Source organism: Neofelis nebulosa, chromosome 6 (genome assembly GCF_028018385.1).
Source record: "Neofelis nebulosa isolate mNeoNeb1 chromosome 6, mNeoNeb1.pri, whole genome shotgun sequence".
Lineage (NCBI taxonomy): Eukaryota > Metazoa > Chordata > Mammalia > Carnivora > Felidae > Neofelis > Neofelis nebulosa.
This window is the reverse complement of record NC_080787.1, coordinates 110,798,832-110,820,033: the sequence shown is the minus strand read 5'-3', so window position 1 is coordinate 110,820,033 and position 21,202 is coordinate 110,798,832. Positions and strand designations below refer to the sequence as shown.

At 36.1% G+C, this 21,202-nt stretch overlaps 1 protein-coding gene across 4 annotated transcripts in view; it reads left to right on the top strand.

Moving 5' to 3' along the window:
* Positions 1-21,202, top strand: part of MCM9 (minichromosome maintenance 9 homologous recombination repair factor) — a 111,927-nt gene that overhangs the window by 45,327 nt on the left and 45,398 nt on the right. The gene's annotated exons all lie outside the window — the stretch shown is intronic.

Sequence of the window (21,202 nt, the reverse complement as noted above, 5' to 3'; positions counted from 1 at the left end):
TTATTAATGTTTATTTATTTATTTTGAGTGCGAGAAGGAGCATGCAAGCAGGGGAGGGGCAGAGAGAAGGAGAGAGAGAATCCCAAGCAGGCTCTGTGCTGTCAGCATGGAGCCCCATATGGCGCTTGATCCCAGGAACCATGAGATCATGACCTGAACCAAACTCAAGAGTTGGGTGCTTAACTGACTGAGCCACCCACCAGCCCCGATGCTTTACCATTTGTAAAGAACTTTTAAATGACCTGCTTTGGAAGCTCAAAACATCCTGGTATAGTAGGAGGGTAAGGTATTATCATTTCCACATAACAAATAAGGACACTGGTGCTCAGAAACTCATTCCTTCCAGCCCCTGGTGGCTCAGTCAGTTAAGCGTCTGACTCTTCAGCTCAGGTCATGATCTCACAGTTCGTGGGATCAAGCCCTGTGTTGGGATCCTAGCTAACTGCATAGAGCCTGCTTGGGATTCTCTCTCTCCGTCTCTTTCTGCCCCTCCCCTGCTCACATGTGAACATACTCTCTCTCTCTCTCTCTCGTTCTCTCTCTCTCTTCCTCTCTCAAAATAAATAAGTAAACTTAAAAAAAAAAAACTCGTTCCTTTATTTGCTGACCTTGCTTCTCTATTCTCTCTCCTCTGTGTCCGATATTTAAAGTGGCCTTTATGTGTAGAAAAAGCAATTGTATCCGGCTGGCAGACACCATGGTAATGTCTTGATTAATGAACTCTTGAGGAACAAAGTTCCATGAATGAGATTAGCCCAGGTATATACTAGTTGTGAGAAGAAGCCCAGCCAATGCAAAACTATGGGCCTCTCCCCCTTGAGGCACCGCAGGTGTCAAGCCTCCTGTTGCAGAAGGGATATCTGGGGGCGGATAGAGCTATCCCTCCTGGAATGCATCCTTATGCTTTTTGTAAGATTTCCATATTTGTTACATAATGTATGTCCCCACCCCCCATTCTGTGTTCCACCTCATTAATAGCAGTTTTGCTGTTTTGTGTTCATTTCTACCCATCATTAGGTTACAAGTTTGTTGAAGATATAAACTATATCTGATCCCTTATCCATAAATGGACTCTACTGTGAAACACCCTTTGGATAGCTATCAATGATATCAGTTAGCTTTCTGAAGCACCATAATTATATTTGTTGTTGACATTTGTTGATGTTGATATATTGTTTCTGACCAGAAGAATATGAATGAAAATGCTTAATAATTATTGTCCATTTCTTGAATCTAGTTGTTTTTTGTTTTTTTTTTTACCATGTGTTCTCATTTCTCCTATAAACAGAGATCCTTCTAAACTCGTTTTCCTCTTGAACTCAGTCTCCACTCATCCATCTTCCTTCTTGTTTTACATTCAGTCCTTTTCTCTTTAACCCTCCACCTGTCTTGTTCATTAGAGGCTCCTTTCTTTTCCTGATACCAGGAGAAATGTGTGATAAGTAGAGAGAGGACTGAAATCTTTAAAACCTCTCTAGGCTAGAGCACTGCTTGCACAAAGCCACTGCTAAGCATAGCAGCGTTTCTAGCTGGTTACTATAGAGACAATCGGCATTAGATGGAGACTCACTTGACGGAAGCTAGGCAAGGATGCTTCATGAGATTGGAGGCCTTATATGCAGGATCATGTGGAAAAGGCCAAATACTCGGAAGGATAGGAAGGGGAAAGGTTTCACAAATGAGCTACTAGGTAATTGGTAGATTTTAGGTTGCTAGAATCTGTGACTGCCAAAGCCTTGAATCCAGCATACAAAGAATCCACTTCTCAGAACCTCAGTATGATTACACAGTGATTTTTTTTTTTTTTAAATAACAGCTATGCTGCTATGAACATTTGTTTACAAATTTTTGTACAAGACCTGTGTTTCCATTTCTCTGGTTTACGCTTAATTATTGCTGGGTCATATAGTAACTCCTCTTGAGGAACTACCAGACTGTTTTCCAAAGTGGCTGCATCCTTTTACATTCCCACCGGCAATGTGTGAGCATTCCAATTTCTTCACACTGCCACCAACCCACTTGTTATGCCTTTTTGGTTATAGCCACGGGTGATACCCAAAGTGGATCTCATTGTGGTTTTGACTTATATTTCCCTGATGGCTAAAGATGTTGAGCATTTTTCATTTTCTTATTGGCCATTTGTATACCTTCTGTGAAGAAATGTCTATTCAGATCCTTTGGTCATTTAAAAAAATTGGGTTGTTTGTCTTTTTCTTACTGAGTTGTAAGAGTTCTTTATATATTTTAAACACAAATCACTGATCAGACACTTTCAGAGTCTTGTATTTATCAGGCTTGGAAATTTTTTCGCCCATTCTGTGAGACAGTTTTTTGTTTTCATGGGTTTTTTTTGTTTGTTTGTTTTTGTTTTGTTTTGTTTTGGTGGTGGCCTTTGCTGCCCCAGAAGCTTTTAATTTTCAAAAAGTCTAGAACTCAAAAATACTGCCTGATTCAGGGGTCATCACAATTTACACCTGCAGTTTCTTCTAAGAGTTTTATACATTTATTTTATTTTTGTTTTCTTCCAGGATTTTAATGGTTTCATTTTTAAAACTTTTTTATTATAAATTATGCAATTTGTTTGAACTAAAAAAAACACAACCAGTTTTCTCATTTCTCTCTCCCCACCAATAGATTGGCAACCACCAATCTATTCTCCGTATCTATGAACTTGGTTCTCTATATCTATTAGCTTTGTTAGATTCTACTTGTAAGAGACATCATGCAGTATTTCTCTGTCTGACTTATTTCACTTAACATAATGCCCTCAAGGTTTATTCATGTTGTTGCAAATGGCAAGATTTCATTTTTTTTTTAATGGCTGAATAAAATTCTATTGTGTATATGTGCTACAATTTCTTTATTTATCCGTCAATGGACACTTAGGTTGTTTCCATGTCTTGGCTATTGTAAATAATGCTGCAGTGAGTATGGGAGTGCATGTATCTTTTCTAGTTAATGTTTTTGTTTTCCTCAGATAAATATCCAGAATAGAATTGCTGGATGGTTTTCCTCTGAGAGTTTTATACTTCAGCACCTTATATTTAAGTCTTTGACCCAGTTTGCATTATTTTTTGTATATGAAGTGAAGTAGGGGTCCAAATTTCTATTTTTGCATGTGGATGTCCAATTTCCCAGCAGTTTCATTTGAAAAGACTATTCTTTCTCCAATGAATTGTCTTCGAACCCTTATCAAGAATGAATTGGCCATAGGGGCACCCGGGTGGCTCAGTCGGTTGAGCATCCAGCTTCGGCTCAGGTTATGATCTTATAGTTCGTGGGTTCGAGCTCCTCGTTGGGCTCTGTGCTGACAGCTCAGAGCCTGGAGCCTGCTTCGGATTCTGTGTCTCCTTCTCTTTCTTTCTCTCTCTCTGCCCCACCCCAACTTGGTGCACAAGGGCATGCATGGGCTGTCTTTCTCTTTCAAAGATAAATAAAAATATTAAAAAAAAAAAAAAGAATGACTTGATCATAAATCTATGGGTTTATTTCTAAACAATCAGTTTTGTTCTGTTGGTCTGTATCGTTATGCCATTACCATATTGTCTTGATTACTGTAGCTTTGTAGTAAGTTTTGAAATCAGGATATGTGAGTCTTTCTTGTTCTTTTTTTAAGGTTATGTTGGCTATTTGAGATTCATTGAATTTCCATAAGAATTTTAGGATCATCTTGTCAATTTCTGCAAAGAAGACAGTTGAGATTTTGATAGGGACTGCATTGAATCTGTAGATCCCTTTGGGGAATATTGCCATCTCGACAATATTAAGTCTTTCTGTCAGTGAACATGGGAATTTTTTTGTTTGTTTAAGTCATCTTTAATTGATTTCAACAATGTTTTGTAGTTTTCAGAGTATAAGTTTCACACTTCTTTTATTAAATTTATTCTTAAGTACTTTATTTTATTATTTTTTTTAATGTTGATTTATTTTTGAGAGAGAGAGACAGAGCATAAGCAGGGAAGGGGCAGAGGAAGATGGAGACACAGAACTCGAAGTGGGCTCCAGGCTCCGGACTGTCAGCATAGAGCCCAACATGGGGCTCAAACTGACAAACTATAAGATCATGACCTGAGCTCAAGTCGGACACTTAACTGACTGAGCTACCCTGGTGCACCTAAGTATTTTATTCTTTTTGATGTTATTGTAAATGGAATTACTTTCTTAATTACATTTTATATTCTTCAATGCAAGTGTATAGACATACAGTTGATTTTTTTAAACTGATTAAAAATTTTTAAAAATTGATTTTGTATCCTTCAGCTTTGCTGAACTCATTTATTAGTTATGATAAATTTTTAATGGATTCCGTAGGATCTTCTGTATGCAAGATTATGTTATCTGCAAATAGAGTTAGTTTTACTTCTTTGTTTCCCCTCTAGATGCCTATTATATCATTTTTGGCCTAATTGCCCTTTCCAGAACCTCCAGTACATTGTTCATAGTCAGAGTGAACATCCCTATCTTGTTTCTGATCTTAGCAGGAAAACATTCAGTCTTATACCATTAGGAATGATGTTTAGCTGTGGGTTTTCTGTGGATGCCTTTTATCAGGTTGAGAAAGTCCCCTCTGTTCCTAGTTTGTTGAGTGTTTTTTCATGAAGGAGTATTAAATTTAGTATTAAATTAAATTAATTAATTAAATTAAAGGAGTATTAAATTGTCAAATGCTTTTCCTGCCTCTGTTGAGATGATTATATGCTTTTTGTCATTTCTTCTATTAATATGGGAATATTACATTAATTGGTTTCCAGATGTTATATCAATCTTATATTTCTGAGACAAATACCACTTAATTGTGGTGTAGAATTCTTTTCCTATATTACTGAATTTGGTTCACTAGTATTTTGGGTATTTGTTTTGCTAGTATTTTGTTGAGGATTTTTGTATCTGTAGTCATAAGAGATACTGGTGTTTAGTATTCTTGTGATGTCTTTGCTTTCTGGTATGTGGGTAATATGGGTCTCGTAGAATGAGTTAGGAAGGATTCCTTCCTCTTCTACTTTTAAAGAAGAGTTGTAAAGAATTAGTATTTGATTCTTCAGATGTTTGATAGAATTCATCAGTGTAGCTATCTGTATGTGTAGGGGGAGGGGGGTGAGTAGTATGTTATTATTACTAACTCAAACTCTTCACATATTATAGGTCTACAAAGATTTTCTTTTTTTCCTGAGTCAGTTTTGGTAGTTAGTGTCTTTCTAGGAATTCATCAGTTTCAGCTAGGTTATCTAAGTAGTTAACACATAGTTGTTCATTGTATTCCCTTAGTATCTTTTCTTTTCTCCAAAGTCATTAATAATGTCCCATCCTGGATTCCTGATTTTAGTAATTTGATTTTTCTCTCTTATTGGATTAGTTACCAAAAAAGGATTGTCAACTTTTGGTTTTACTTTCTCTATTGTTTTTCTATCGTCTATTTCAGTTTTATGCTCTAATATTTATTTGACTTTGGGTTTAGTTTGCTTTTCTTTTTTTCTTTCCCCCCACCCCCTCAGTGTCTTAAGTGAAAGCATAGACTATTGATTTGAGATTTTTCTTCTTTTTAAATGTACGCATTTATAGCTATAAATTACTCTATAATAACTGCTTTAACTGCATCCCATAAGTTATGGTATGTTGTGTTTTAATTTTCTTTCCTCTCAAAGTATTTTCTAATCCTTATTTATTTATTTATTATTTTTTAAGTAATCTCTACACCCAATGTGGGGTCTAATTCCTTTTTTATACAGCCACTTATTCATTGCACGTATGCCTTTCTACACTGCCTCTGGCAAGTAGACATTCCACCTTTGCTTATATAGTTACTTTGATGAAAAGTTAGTACTTTGCAGAGTAGCCAATTCCATTTTATTTATTTTTTTTAATGTTTATTTATTTTGAGAGAGAGACAGGGCACAAGCAGGAGATGGACAGAGAAAGAGGGAGACACAGAATCTAAAGCAGGCTCCAGGCTCTGCACTGTCACCACAGGGCCTCATGCCAGGCTGGAACTCCGGAACCTGCAAGATCATGACCTGAGGCAAAGTCGGATGCTTAACCTATTGAGCCACCCAGGTGCCTCAGCCAATTCCATTTTAAACACCTCAAGTGTTCCTCTAGTTCCCTGTAAAACTCTGCATGTTGGTCTCTGTTATTTCTTTTGAAGCTGCCCCCAATTAGGCTAATTCCTTTTCCATAGGTTAGTTCTCTAAATATATAAAAATTATTTTTTCTTCACCAAATCTTTCTTTCAGGCTAAACACACTCTATGCCATAAACTATTCTTTAAATTGCATTCTTTCCTTGTCCTTTATTATATTTTTACCCTTCCCTTTTCATTAGTATTTCTTTTAAAATGTGATGTCTCAAAGTAAACACTAATACTCTAGACAAGAGTCAGCAACCTTTTTTCTGTAAAAGGCCACATATAAATATTTTAGATTTTGAAGGCCAGTGTTTGTCACAACTACTTACCTCTGCTGTTGTAGTGTGAAAGTAGCCATCGACAATAAGTAAATGATGGGCATGAATGTGTTCCAAAAAAAGTATTTTTACAAAAACAAATGGTTGGGCCAGATTTTGCCCACAGATCATAGTCTACTGACTCCTGCTCTAGATGTTATCTAACTAGCACAGAAGCCAGTGTGATTGAATCTTCACTTGTGAATACTGTTGTCACATTAGCATTTTTTAAGTTGTATTAAAGTGTTTGTCTGTTATTAGCATAGGCACTGCAACCCTCTTTTGGTTACTGTCTAAAGTATGTCTCTTATAGACAACACATAGTTGGATCATGTTTTTGTATTCATTCTACAAACTGCTTTTTATTAAAGTGTTTACCCTATTTACATTTAATGTAATTACTGATGGGGTAGGTTGTATGAATGCCGTTTTCCACTCTGTTTTCTACATGGCTTATGTCTTCTTTGTTGCAATATTCCTCCATTACTGCCTTCCTTTGTGTTTAATGTAATTTCTTGTGTATCATTTTAATATCTTAGTGTTTGTTTTACTCTATTTTTTTTTTTTTTTTAGATATTTTCTTAGTGATTGTTTTGGGGGTTATTATAACATCTTAACGTGAAACCAATCCAGTTCAGATTATTTTAATAGCATATAAAAATTTTGTTCCAATATAATTCTCTTTCCCCTACATTCTTTTTTAATTTTCTAAAAATGTTTGTTTATTTTTGACAGGAGAGAGACAGAGTGTAAGTAGGGAAGGGGCAGGGAGAGAGGGAGACACAGAATCCAAAGCAGGCTCCAGGCTCTGAGCTGGCAGCACAGAGCCCAGCGTGGAGCTCAAACTCACGAACCGCAAGATCATGACCTGAGCTGGTCAACTGAGCCACCCAGGCGCCCCATCTTTCCTCTACCTTCTTTCATGCTATTGTAATACAAATTTCATCTTTATACATTACCAGCTGATCAACACAATTTTATAATTTTTTCTTTCTTCAATTTTCTCTTAGATCAGAAGAGAAAGAGTTACAAACAAACCTACATTGATACATCTTTAATATTTCCTTATGAACTTTACTGGTGCTTTTTATTTCTTTATGTGGATTCGAGTTACTGTCTTAGTGTTCTTTCATTTCAGCCTGAAAGATTCCCCTAATATTTCTTGTAGGTCAGTTCTGTTACCACTAATTTGTTTTTGCCTAATATTTTTACTTTACATGAATGAAATTGTAGAGTATGTATTCTTTTGCTCAATATTATGTTTTAATATTTCACCTATACTGTGTTTAGCTGTACTTTATTTTTTATTGTTGTGTTATTCCACAGTATGAATATACCACATTTTTTAAATGTATTCTACTGTTAATGGACTTTTGAATCTATTGTGTGATTTTTTTTCTTTTTGAGTCTGTTGATGTGACAGATAACATCATTTGATTTTCACTTTTTGAACCAGCCTTGGATACCTGGGATAAATCCCACTAAGTCATGATATATAATTCTTTTGGGTATTCTTTTTGTATAATTCTTATTGTTGGATTCAGTTTGCTAATATTTTATTTGAGGATTTTTTCTTCTGTGTTCATGAAATATATAGGCTATAGTTTTCTTGTAATGTCTTTGTCTGGTTTTCATATTAAGGTAATGCTGGTACCATAGAATAAGTTAGGAGGTATTCCCCCTACTTCTGTCTTCTCCAAGAAACTATAGAGAATGTTTATAATTTTTTCTTTATATCTCTAAGAATTCACCAGTGAAGGCATCTGGGCCTGGTACTTTCTATTTAGAAGGTTATTATTGATTCAATTACTTTAACAGATATGGGCCTATTCAGATTGTCTGTTTCTTCTTTTGTGAGTTGGCAGATTGTGCCTGTCAAGGAGTTGTCCATTTCATCTAGGTTATCAAATTGATGGGCATAAACTTGTTCATAATAATCTTCATTATCTGTTTAATTTCTGTAGGATCAGTAGTGATGTTCCCTCTTTCATTTCTGATATTAGTAATCTGTGTCTTTTCTCTTTTTTAATTAATTTATCAATTTTATTGATCTTGTCAAAGAAAACAGCTTTTGGTTTCAGTGATACTCTCTATTGATTTCCTGTTTTCAATTTCATTGATTTCTGCTGTAATTTTTATTATTTCCTTTCTTTTTTTATTTTATTTTTTTTAAATTTTTTTTTTTTTGTCAACATTTTTTATTTATTTTTGGGACAGAGAGAGACAGAGCATGAACGGGGGAGGGGCAGAGAGAGAGGGAGACACAGAATCGGAAACAGGCTCCAGGCTCCGAGCCATCAGCCCAGAGCCCGACGCGGGGCTCGAACTCACGGACCGCGAGATCGTGACCTGGCTGAAGTCGGACGCTTAACCGACTGCGCCACCCAGGCGCCCCTTTATTATTTCCTTTCTTCTGCTTGCTTTGGATTTAATTTGATCTTCTTTTTCTAGTTTCCTAAGGTGGAAGCTTAGATTATTAATTTTATATCTTCTCTTCTAATATATGCACTTAGTGCTGTAAGTTTCTAAGCACTGATTTCACTGCATCCCACACATTTTGATAAGTTGTATTTTCATTTGGATTTAGTTCAAAACATTTTTAAATTTCTCTTGAGCTTTCTTCTTTGATCCATGTGTTATTTAGAAGTGTGTTGTTTAATCTTCACATAATTTGGAATTTTCTAGTTCTCTGTTATTGCTTTCTAGTTTAATATCATTTTAGTCTGAGGAAAGATTTATGATTTGTCTAATAAATTTGTTAATCTTACCATCCAGCATGTGGTCTATCTTGGTGAATAGTCCATGAGATCTGGAGAAAAAATTACATTCTGCTGCTGTTGGATGAAGTTGTCTATAGATGTCTGTTATATTCAGTTGATTGATGGTACTATCAAGTTCAGTTATGGCCTGCTGATTTTCTGGCTGCTGGATATGCCCATTTCTGATAGAGCGGTGGTGAAGTCTAACTATAATACAAATTCATCTATTTCTCCTTTGAATTCCACTGGTTTTTGCCTCACCTATTCTGAGGTCCATAATCATTGAGGATTATTATGTCATTTTGGAGTGTTGACCCCATTTTACCAGTATGTAATGCTCCCCTTTCTCCATGACAATTTTTCTTGTCCTGAAGTCTGCTATGTCTGAAATTAATATAGCTACTTCCATTTTGGGGGGATTAGTGTTAGCATGGTATATCTTTCTCTCTTTTTAAAAAATTTTCAATCTGTATGTATTTATATTGAAAGTGGGTTTCTTATACATAATATAAGTTGGTTTTGTGTGTGTGTGTGTGTGTGTGTGTGTGTGTGTTTTAATCAACTCTGGTAATTTTGGTCTTTGACTTGGTGTATTTAGACCATGGATGTTCAAAGTGATTATTAATATAGCTGGATTAATACTTGCCATATTTGTTAGCATTTTCTATTTGTTGTCCTTGTTATTTGTTCTTGTTTTTATCTTCCACTCTTTTTTTTTTGCCTTTTATGGTTTTAATTGAGCATTTTATGATTCCATTTTTTCAGCTTTCTTAGTATATCAGTCGCGCTTCTTTTTAACTTGTAATTGTTTGTTACAGAGTTTGCAATATACATTTATAATTAATCCAAGTCCACTTTCAAATAACACTATACAGTGCAAGTATAGCACTGTATTATAAATAGCAAAATATTTCTAATTCCTCCCTCTCATCCCTTTTATCATTTCTCTCATTCATTTCACTTGCACATAAACACATATAAACATACATACTTGAATACATTATTGCTATTATATTTAACAAACTACTATCAGTTAGATGAACTAAGAATAAGAAAAGTAGAAGTTTTTCTTTTATCTAGTCCTTCTTTGTTGTTCTTCCTTTATGTAGATCTGACTTTTTTTTTTAAGTTTATTTATTTATTTAAGTAACCTTTACACCCAATGTGGGGCATGAACTTACCACCCCAAGACCAAGAGTTGCACACTTTTCCAACTGAGCCAGTCAGGGCCCTTTATATAGCTCTGAGTTTCTGGCCTATGTTATTTCCTTCTCTCTAAAGAACTTCCTTTGACAGGTCTGCTGGCAACAAATTACCTCAAAAAAATTTTTTATGGAGAAAGTCTTTATTATTTCTTCACTTTTGAAGATAATTTTACAGGGTACAGAATTCTAGGCTGGTAGGTTTTGTTCTTTCAATATTTTGAATATTTCATTCTACTCTTGTTACTTGCATGATTTCTGAGGGGAAGTTGTATATGATTCTCATCTTTGTTTCTCTACAGGTAAGTTGTATTTTTCATCTGGTTTCTTTCAAGATATTTCTTTATGTTTTATTTTCTGAAGTTTAAATATGACATGCCTACATGTAAGTTTTTTGGAGGGTTTTATTTTGTTTTGTTTTTTAGCATTTTTCCTGCCCAGTGTTACCTTGGGTTTTCTGGATCCATGGTTTGGTGTCTGACATTAATTAATCAATTAATGACTAATTTTTAGTCAAATATCTTCAAATATCACTCTTGTTCCTTTCTGTCTTTCTTCTCATTCTGGTTTCCCATTACATGTATGTTACGCCTATTGTAGTTGTCAGGAAGTTTTTGGATATTCTGCTCTGTTATTTTCCACTTTCTCTCCTGTTTGCTTTTCAGCTTTGGAAGTTTCCACTGTACCTTTACACTCAGTAGTAAAGTGAAGTATCTTTACACTCAGAGATTCTTTACTCAGCTCTGTCCAGTCTGCTAATGAGCCCATCAAAGGAATTCTTCCTTTCTTTTTCAGTGTTTTTGATCTCTAGAATTTTTTTTTTTAGACTTTCCAACTCATTGCTCACAGTATCAGAGAAAAATTGCTGATGTTTAATGGGAGAACCTGGGAGGGCTCGTGGAGGTAAAACTCACAAAAGTGTGAGGGTCCCCCTATGAATGGAGATTTTAATTCTCAGAGTCATCCACACTGAGCCTCCAGCAATACATCAATTACAGTTCAAGTTTTCTTATACCATTACTGGTTCCCATAGAGGTATCTGCCCTGGTAAGGTGTGATTCTCTGTATTTCTGTCTTTCTAATTTTGGGGCATTGGTTTGCCCTGTGACCTCACTTCTCTAATGCATCTTAGAAGAATTATTGATTTTTCAGTTTGGTCAAGTTTTTACTTATTATTAAAGAGGTGGCAACTTGTGGCAACTTCTGAGCCCTTGAAATGCTGGGCTGGAAAACAGAAGAACTCACACAGATTTTCTCCTGCATCTTCTGCTATGAGTTTTCATCTATAAATTTTACATTTTCATTTAGATCCTTGAGTTGATTTTTGTATGAGATTTGAAGTATGGATCAAGATTGATGTCTTTTTCTTTTTGCATAATGCTATCCAATTATTACAGCACCATTTGTGGAACTGATTATCTTTCCCTCATTGAACTGCTTTTGCATTTTTATCAAAACTCACTTGACCAGATATATTTGGGCACATTTTTGGACTCTGTTCCATTGTTCTTGCTGTCTATCCTTTTTCTAGTGTCATTGAGTTGATTACTATAGCTTTGTAGTAAATCTGGAAAATGGATCATATGAGACCTTCTACTTTGTTTCTTGGTTTGCTCTTATGTTTCCTTTGCTTCTCCATATACATTGTGGAATCACCCTGTCAATTTCTATTTTTAAAAAATCCCATTAGAATTTTGTTTGGAATTGCATTGAATCTATAGACCAGTTTAGGGAGAATTCAGAACACTTTGGGGAAGCGTCTTTAAAATACTGAGTATTGGTCTCTCATCCCTGAAATGCAGCTAGATCAACACTGAACCATCTTGCACACTTAGAAAACTGATTTGAGGATTAACACAACAATCTGTACAACTTGAACCACAGAACTCAGCAAGTACGTGGAACGAGAGGTCAACTGGAGGAGAGAAGCTGCGGAGGGTAGGGAGCTGTTTTTGCTAGTGGAGAGAGGACAGAGACGGGAGAGTACAGGAAAAGCACGCCCCGCCCCCCGAGAGTGGCTGGAAAGAAAGAAAGAGTGGACTGAACAAAAAATGGAGAAAGGAAAAAGGGACTGCAAGGGACTGAACAAAAAAAGGGAGAAAGGAGAGGGTTTAAATTCCATTAAGACTCTATAAACAGCGGGAGTGCAGAGTCTGAAACTCCGCAGCTCGATACCTGGCGGTGCTCTGGTGGGAAAGGTGAATCCCCAAGAGCAGACAGCAAGGTCCAAGGGGTCCTCAGGCCACACGGAGGGAGGCAGTTTCCCTGCTGGGAAGGCATTTGGTAGAGGCTGTGCAGCCTCCCCACAGGCAAAGTTCCAGTGGACCCTGGAGAACAGCCACATTCACTGGTGTTGGAACAAGGATGTTAAGGGTTCACTGAAGCCTGGAGCCCAGATGGGTGTTGTGATTTACCATAATCCCTGAAATGCTGCTGCTGCTACATGATCATGTGAATTTTTTCTGGGGTGGACTGGCACCTGGCCACAGTCCCTGGGCATCTGCAGTAGCATGGCCCCAAGAATGTTCCAGGGGGTGGGCCAGCACCCAGCCATTTCTCAGCGAGACCCTCCCCTAGAGGGTCTGAGTGGGTCAAAGTTGCAGGGCCCTCAGAAGTGAGGGGTTGGGAAACATAGTCCCATCTGAGATAAAACTTGGGAGGGAGGTACCTCCTGACAAGATGGCTTGGTCATGGACTTTGTAGAAGTGGGGAGTGGACAGGAGCCAGAAACAAAGAAGGGGTGCTTCATTGCCAGTCAGTGAGAGCACAGAGTTCTGATACTAGGGGCAAGGTAGCTGAGTGATGCCATTTTCACCCTCCCATGCATGCACATACACACCTACACCACCACAACAATCCACCCCAATGAAGTAAGTAGCGCCATCCAGTGGAGAACAGAACTGCTACACCAAGTCCCACACACTGGGCCACCACACTCTAGTGGAACACCACAAATTTCTCCTCCTGCTTAGTTTATGGAGTATAAAGTGCTTCATAGTTTGACTTGTAAGGGAAACTGTAATTTCAGTCATATATCATTCTGTTTGCTGGTCTGTCTATTCAGTTTTTTTTCTTTTTCTTATTCTTGAATACAGAAAGAGAATAAACTTATTTTTACTTTCTGTTTTTATAAAATTTTTCTATTTTTCTACTATATCTTTACTTTTTTGTAAATTTTTCAAATTCAATTTTACTTTCATCATTTAATTTTATTCTATTTTATTGTATTCATTTTTAAAAATTTTCAAATGTTTTCCTTTTTTTCTTTCCTTTCCTTTCCTTTTCTTTTCCCTTTTTGTCTATTCTATCAAGCTGCTTTCAACAACCAGACCAAAACACACCTGGGAACTAGCATTTTTTGTGTTATTTTTAATTTTTTAATTTTAATGTTTTTTGTTTTTTACTTTACTAACTCTTTTTCTTCCTTCAAAATGATGAAACAAAGGAATTTACCTCAAAAGAAAGAACAGTAAGAAATGACAGCCAGGGACTTAATCACAGATACAAGCAAGATGTCTGAACCAGACATTAGGGTCACAATAATAATACTAGCTGGGGTTGAAAAAAAAGCACAGAATCCCTTTCTGCAGAGATAAGAGAAGTAAAATCTAGTCAGGATGAAATTAAAAATACTATAACTGAGCTGCAATCTCGAATGGATGCCATGGCAGCAAGAATGAATGGGGCAGAGCAGCAAATCAGCGATATAAAGGACAAATTCTGTAGAATAATGAAGCAGAAAAAAAGAGAGAAACTAAGGCAAAAGAACACAATATAAGAATTAGAGAACTCAGTGACTTATAACACCCAAATCATAGGGGTCCCAGAAGATGAAGAGAGAGAAAAAGGAGTAGGAGGTTTATGTGAGCAAATCATAGTGGAAAACTTTCCTAACCTGGGGAAAGACACAGACATCAAAATCTAGGAAGCTCAGAGAACTCCCACTAGATTCAACAAAAACCAACCATCACCAAGTCATATCATAGTCAAATTCACGAAATATTCAGTCAAGAAAAGAATCATGAAAGCAGCAAGGGAAAAAAAGTCCTAATCTACAAGGGAAGACAGATTAGGTTCACAGCAGACATATCCACAGAAACTTGGCAGGCCAGAAAGGAGTGACAGGATATATTCAGTGTGCTGAATTGGAAAAATATGCAGCCAAGAATTCTTTATCCAGCAAGGCTGTCATTCAAAATAGAAGGAGATATAAAAATTTTCCAAGATAAACAAAAACTAAAGGAGTTCGTGATCAGTAAACCAGCCCTGCAAGAAATTTTAAGCATGACTCTGTGGTGGGAGAAAAGATGAAAAAAAAAAAAAAAACAAAAAACTTAAAAAGACCAAAAGCAACAACGACTAGAAAGGACCGGAGAACATCACCACAATTCCAACTCTACAGGGAACATAATGGCAATAAATTGATATCTTTTCAGTACTCTAAATGTCAATGGACAAAACAATCCAAAGACATAGGGTAACAGAATGGATAAGAAAGCAAGATCCATCTATATGCTGTTTACAAGAGACACATTTTAGACCTAAGGTCATCTTCAGATTGAAAGTAAGGAGATGCAGAACCATCTATCATGCTAATGGTTGCCAAAAGAATGCTGGAGTAGCCATACTTATATCAGATAATCTGATTTTAAAATAAAGACTGTAACAACAGATGAAGAAGGGATTATATCATAATTAAGGGTTCTATCCACCAAGAATATCTAACAATTGTAAACGTTTATGTTCCAAACGTGGAAACACTCAAATATGTAAATCAATTAATCACAAACATAAAGAAACTCACTGATAATAATAGTAGTGGGCTTCAACACCCCGCTTACAACAATGGACAGATCATCTAAACAGAAAATCAACAAGGAAACAATGGCTTTGAGACACACTGGACCAGATGGACTTAACAGATATATTCAGAACGTTTCATCCTAAAGCAGCAGAATACACATTTCTCTCGAGTGCACATGGAACATTCTCTAGAATAGATCCCATACTGAGACACAAATCAGCCCTCGACAAGTACAAAAAGATCGAGATCATACTATGCATATTTACAGACCACAATGCTATTAAACTTGAAATCAAACACAAGAAAAAAATTGGAAAGATAACAAATACTTGGAGACTAAAGAACATGCTACTAAAGAATGAATGGGCTAACCAAGAAGTTAAGAGGAAATTAAAAAGTACATGGAAGCCAATGAAAATGATAACATAGCCTAAAATCTCTGGGATATAGCAAAGGCAGTCATAAGGCAGAAGTATATAGCAATCCAGGCCTTCCTAAAGAAGGAAGAAAGGTCTCAGATACACAACTTAACCTTACACTTTAAAAAACTGGAAAAAGAACAAGTAAAACCCAAAACCAGCAGAAGATGGAAAATAATAAAGATTAAAGCAGAAATCAATGCTGTCGAAACAAAACAACAACAAAAACAAAACAACAATAACAAAAAACAATAGAACAGGTAAATGAAACCAGGAGCTGGTTCTTTGAAAGAATTAACAAAATTGATAAACCCCTAGCCAGACTGATCAAAAAGAAAAAGGAAAGGACCAAAATAAATAAAATCAAGAATGAAAGAGGAGAGATCACAACCAATATGGAAGAAATACAAATGATAAGAGAATATTATGAGCATTTATATGCCAATAAAATGGGCAATCTGGAAGAAATGGACAAATTCCTAGAAACATATAAACTACCAAAACTGAAACAAGAAATAGAAAATTTGAACAGACCCATAACCAGTAAATAAATCAAATTAGTAATCAGAAATCTCCCCCCCAAAAAGAGTCCAGGGCTGGATGGCTTTCCAGCAGAATTCTACCAAACCTTTAAAGAAGAGTTAAGACCTATTCTTTTGAAGCTGTTCCAAAAAATAGAAATGGAAGGAAAGCTTCCAAACTCATTCTGTGAAGCCAGTGTTACCTTGACTCCATAACCAGGCAAAGACCCCACTAAAAAGGAGAACTACACACCAGTTTTTCTGATGAACATGGATGCAAAAATTCTCAACAAGATACTAGCCAACAATACATTAAAAGAATTATTCACCAGAACCAAGTGGGATTTATGCCTGGGATGCAGAGCTATCACAAATCAATCAACGTGATACATCACATTAATAAAAGAAAGGACCAGAACTATATGGTCCTCTCAATAGATGCAGAGAAAGCATTTGACAAAATACAACATCCTTTCTTGATAAAAGCTCTCAAGAATGTAGGAATAGAAGGATCATACCTCAAGATCATAAAAGGCATATACAAAGGACCCATTGCTAATATCATCTTCAATGGGGACAGTTTTCCCCTGAAGGTCAGGAACATGACAGGGATGTCCACTCTCACCACTGTTACTCAGCATAGTATTAGAAGTCCTAGCCTCAGCAATCAGACAACACGAAGAAATAAAAGGCATCCATATTGGCAAGGAGGAAGTAAACTTTCACTCTTTGCGGACAACATGATACTCCATGTAGAAAATCCAAAAGATTCCACCAAAAAACTGCTAGAACTGATCCATGAATTCAGCAGTCTCAGGATATAAAATCAATGCACAGAAACCGACTGCATTCCTATACACCAATAATGAAGCAACAGAAAGAGAAATCAAGGAATCGATCCCATTTACAATTGCACCAAAAAACATAAAATACCTAGGAATAAACCTAACCAAAGAGGTGAAAAATCTATACGGTGAAAACTGTAGAAAGCTTATGAAAGAAATTGAAAACATACACACAAAAAAGGAAAAATATTCCATGCCCATGGATTGGAAGAACAAATATTGTTAAAATGTCAATATTACCCAAAGCAATCTACATATTCAATGCAGTCCCTATTAAAATAACACCTCATTCTTCAAAGAGCTAGAACAAACAATCCTGAAAGTTGTATGGAACCAGAAAAGACCCCAAATAGCTAAAGCAGTCCCAAAAAAGAATGCCAAAGCTGGAGGCATCACAATCCTGGACTTCAAGATGTATTACAAAGCTGTAATAAAGACAGCATGGTACTGGCACAAAAACAGACCCTCAGAGCAATGGAACAGAATAGAGAACCCAGAAATGAACCAACAAATGTATGGCCAATTAGTCTTTGACAAAGCAGGAAAGAATATCCAATGGAATAAAGACAGTGTCTTCAGCAAATGGTGCTGGGAAAACTGGACAGCAACATGCAGAAAAATGAGCCTGGACCGGTTTCTTACACCATACACAAAAATAAACTCAAAATGGATGAAAGACCTAAACATAAGACAGGAAGCCATCAAAATCCTAGAGGAGAAAGCAGGCAAAACCTCTTTGACCTTGGCCGCAGCAACTTCTTACTTAACACGTCTCCGGAGGCAAGGGAAACAAAAGCAAAAATGAACTACTGGGACCTCATCAAAATAAAAAGCTTCTGCACAGAGAAGGAAACAATCAGCAGAACTAAAAAGGCAACCGACAGAATGGGAGAAGATATTTGCAAATGACATATCAGATAAAGGGTTAATATTCAAAATCTATAAAGAACTGATCAAACTCAACACACTCAAAATACAAATAATCCAGTGAAGAAATGGGCAAAAGACATGAATAGACACTTTTCCAAAGACATCCAGATGGCTGACTGACACATGAAAAAATGCTCAACATCACTCATCATCAAGGAAATACAAATTAAAACCACACCATTTCACACCAGTCAGAATGGCTAAAGTAAACAACTCAGGCAACAACAGATGTTGGCGAGGATGCAGAGAAAGAGGATCTCTTTTGCACTGCTGGTGGAATGCAAACTGGTGTAGCCATTCTGAAAAACAGTATGGAGGTTCCTCAAAAAATTAAAAATAGAACTACCCTATGACCCAGCAATTGCACTACTAGGTATTTATCCAAGGGATACAGGTGTACTGTTTCAAAGGGGCACATGCACCCCAATGTTTATAGCGGCACTATCGACAATAGTCAAAGTATGGAAAGAGCCCAAATGTCCATCGACGGATGAATGGATAAAGAAGATGTGGGGTATATGTATATGTATATGTACACAATGGAGTATTACTTGGCAATCAAAAAGAATGAAATCTTGCCATTTGCAACTATGTGGATGGAACTAGAGGGTATTATGCTAAGTGAAATTGGGCAGAGAAAGACAAATATCACATGACTTTACTCATATGTGAAATTTAAGATACAAAACAGATGAACATAAGGGAAGGGAAGCAAAAATAATATAAAAACAGTAAAGGGGACAAAACATAAGAGACTCTTTTTAAAAAAAATTTTTTTTAACATTTCTTTATTTTTGAGACAGAGAGAGAGAGAGAGCATGAACAGGGGAGGGTCAGAGAAAGAGGGAGACATAGAATCTGAAACAGGCTCCAGGCTCTGAGCTGTCAGCACAGAGCCCAACGCGGGGCTCGAACCCACGGACCACAAGATCATGACCTGAGCCGAAGTCGGACGCTTAACCAACTGAGCCACCCAGGCGCCCCTAGAGTGAGAGACTCTTAAATACAGAGAACAAACTGAGGGTTCCTGGAGTGATTGTGGGTGGGGTAGATGGGCTAAATGGGTAAGGGGCTTTAGGGAGGACACTTGTTGGTATGAGCACTGGGTATTATACATAGGTGATGTATCACTGGAATCTACTCCTAAAATCATTATAGCACTATATGCTAACTAGGATGTAAACTAAAACAAAACAAAACACAGTCCACTGGAAAAAAAAATAAAAATACTGAGTTTTTCATTTCATGAACATGGAATATCTCTTCATTTGATTAGGTTGTATTTGACTTCCTTTATCAATGTTTTGTAGTTTCTGCTTACAGATCTTGCACATTTTTATGTTTTATTTATTTATTTTTAGTAATCTCTACACCCAAAGTGGGGCTTGAACTTGTACATTTTTGAAGGTTTATACCCAGGTATTTCATATTTTCAGGTACTATTATAAATTGTATTATTTTTTAATTTCAACTTTAAATGTTTTCTAATATATATAGAAATGTGACCGATATTTGTATATTGACTTGTATTCTGCAACCTTGCTACCCTCACTTATTAGTTTTAGTAGATTTTTTGGTAAAGTATTTGGAATTTTAAACATAATTATGTTGCCTGAAATGTAAATAATTTTATTTTTTCCTTTTTGTTCTGATGGTTTTGACTTCTTTTCCTTTATTTTATCGGCTAGAACCCCATGATGATTTTGAGTACGAGTGATGAGAACATATCTCCTTGCCTTGTTCTAATTTGGGGGATGAGGGTGAGGGTGGGAGTAAACATTCAGTCTTTTATTGTTAAATATGTTAGTTGTATAATTTTTGTAAATAAGACTGAAGAAGTTCTCTCTATTCCTAGTTTTCTGAGAGTTTTTTTATCATAAATAGTTGTTGAGTTTTATCAAGTGTTTTTTTCTGTACGTAGTGAAGTGGTCATTTGCTTTTTGTTCCATTTATTTATATGGTAAATTATATTGGTTAATTTTCATTAAAAAATTAGCCTTGCATTCCCAAGATGAACCTTACTTGGTTATAATCTATTATTATTTTATGTATTGTTTGATTTGCTTGTACTGTTGGAAGATTTTTGCGTCTATGTGAGAGATACTGGTCTGTAGTTTTCTTTTAATATGTCTTTAGTTTTGGTATCTTGATAATGCTGATTGCAGTAAATGAGTTGGGAAGTGTTCCTTGTTTTTCTGTATTTTTAAAATTTTGTGTAGAATTTGTATTGGCTCTTTCATAAATGTTTGGTAGAATTCACCATGAGGTCATCTCAGTCTATAGATTTTTGTGTTGCAAGATTTTGATCTAAATGGTCAATTTTAAAATCGATATAGGGGTATGCAAGCTATCTGTTCCTTTTTAGATAAACTTTGGCAGTTTATATATTTCAAAGAATTTGACCATTTCATCTAAGTCATCAAACCTAGGGTATAGAGTTGTTCATTGTATTTCCTTATTATCAGTTCAGTGTCTGTAGGGTTTATAGTAATCTCCCCCTATCATTCCTGATATTTGTAACTTGTCCCTCGTCTTTTTATTTCTTGGTCATTCTAGCCAGAGGCTTACCGATTTTTATCAACAGTAGTTGTTATAAATACTCGTTATGTGTCCTATACCTTTTAAAGAGCTTTATTATATTCTATTTGAATATCTAAGACTCCATAAGATACATTCCATTGTTACTCCCTTTTATAAACAAATAAACAGAAGCTTGGACATCTTAGGAAACTTGCCTATAGTATGACAGCCAGAATGACGGATCCAGGATTCAGATCCAAGTTGGTGTACTACAAAGCCTTTGTTTTGACCACTGTGCTTTACTGACTGGTACAAAGGACAAATCAAAACCAGAGAAGATATATAACGGAGTCTTTGCCCTCACACCGTGACTGGGAGCAAACTCTTCATTTTTATCATTGGACCGTAGTATCTACTGTTTTCTGTCTTTGGACCCCTCTCTGTAAACAACATATAATACAGAACATCTTGTGATAAGATGTCATAAGGTCTCCAGAGCTCTGTTTGCTCCTTCTAAAAGTTTAGATCACTCAGTGAGGGTACCCACCAAGGAGAGACAGAAAATTTGGGGACTTCTGGTTGCTACAAAATATTTAATAACATATCTTACAGTTTCAGAACATAGGATCTTCTGAGGCCTTCCAGTGTCTGGATATCTGAAATAGTTGTCCTGATGCCATCCATTTTTTTTAAGTTGAAGTAAACTTGACATACCATATTGTATTTGTCTCAAATGTACAACATAGTGACTTGACATTTATATA